General features: G+C 31.8%; 1 long non-coding RNA gene across 1 annotated transcript in view; it reads left to right on the top strand.

The window, feature by feature from the left end:
- The first annotated feature begins 317 nt into the window (after window positions 1–317).
- The window catches only part of LOC108376937 (uncharacterized), a 13410-nt gene continuing 12243 nt past the window's right edge, over window positions 318–1484 (top strand). Inside the window, exons 1-2 of the long non-coding RNA XR_001849291.1 lie at window positions 318–328; window positions 1055–1057. This is a non-coding gene — a long non-coding RNA (uncharacterized LOC108376937). The remainder of the gene's footprint in view (window positions 329–1054; window positions 1058–1484) is intronic.

Raw genomic sequence — 1484 nt, 5'->3', positions numbered from 1 at the left:
TATTAAAAATTTTCATTATTTATCGAAGTATTGATTTTTATGGTAAAAGCGCCGCAGGCGAAAATTTTTAATAAAAAATCGCACTTTTGGCACTCCATGACGCTTATTTTTATTTACAGCTAAAATAACTGTAAACCATAAATGTAGCGCTGCCATGGTATAGCGAAATTTGCTATTATATTTTGGTAAGAATATCTTATTTAGGTGAAAGTAAAAAAAGAAGAAGAAGAAGTGTATAGTGTAAACTGAGTATAATAGCGCAAACGAAATGGGAAATAAAGTGGCAATACCAGCGATTTGAGGTTATAATAATTTTGGCAGGCGCAAAGTTTGTTTACTCTGTTTTATTAACGAAATATATAAAATAAAAGTGAATAAATGATTTGGTTTGCATAAAATAATAACCGGAAACGTTTTAGTAGTGTTTTAAAAGTGGAAACTGGTGATTTAGTGCATTTTTGACGTGGTAATTGCTCATAGAAAACAACGAAATTTAACAAAAGTTTTTTGTTTATAACTTTTAAATGGTTAATAATATAAACCCTCCCCCTCCAGATTGTTAATAAGGGGGCCGAAACGCGTCGTTTGGTACCCCTCCCGACTTTTCCGGACCTTTTTAAGGGGTTGTTACCCTCCACTAGAGAATTACCATAATAAATGTTAATATCCAATAGTGAAACCAGAATAGAAAGCTTAATTGGAATTCCATAACTCATTTCGGAACTAATGCAGTTGGGCTTCAAATCTCAAAAAACAAAAAAAAAAATATTGGAATCGATAGAGATGATTGAGCTGAGTATAATGGTGTACTTCTTTTTTTGGGCAAACAACAACAACAAAAATTATCAAAGGTTAAAATTCAAAATAAGCAATTTTTAAATAAAGATTTCTTAAAAACGGATGGATGCATCTTGAAAATTTTGATCTCATTTAATAGGAAATTTGATTCCCTTTATTTTGGTATACGTACTTTATATACAGCGTGGCGACGAATAACTGTTACCCAGGTTTTTTTGAGAAATAGAAGAGTCTTTTATAGATTTTGCGAAAAAAGTATGTTATTGATAATTTTCCACAGATTTTACTTTAGTTGTATTAATTAGTTTTTAAATTTTAATCCTTATTTACATTTGCCAGCAGTGTAAACTTTGAGAGAAAAGTTCATTCGGCACGCAGGTCCTCGTCAGTTAATTTGTTCCATATCTTCTGTAACCATAGGCTAATTTTCTCCGTTTTGAGTCCCTTATACTCCCCCTTCTGTCCAAAATAAGGCCTCATACTCAAAAATCTAATAGACTCGGGACTGGTGACTAGGACGGCCATTCATTCGACCAACCTTATACAGTTTTTTTCTTTTTTGTACTTTTTTTATACAAAGCCTAAGAAAAAATACACCTGAAAAAGACTTGCGTGCCAAATGAACTTTTCTCTCAAAGTTTACACTGCTGGCAAAAGTAGATAAGGATTAAAATTTAAAAACTAAC

Source organism: Rhagoletis zephyria, unplaced genomic scaffold, assembly GCF_001687245.7.
Source record: "Rhagoletis zephyria isolate East Lansing unplaced genomic scaffold, Rhagoletis_zephyria_1.1 Rzeph_scaffold_11230, whole genome shotgun sequence".
In the NCBI taxonomy this organism is placed as follows: Eukaryota; Metazoa; Arthropoda; class Insecta; order Diptera; family Tephritidae; genus Rhagoletis; species Rhagoletis zephyria.
Note: the sequence above shows the minus strand (reverse complement) of the source record. Positions and strands in the feature narration are given on the sequence as shown.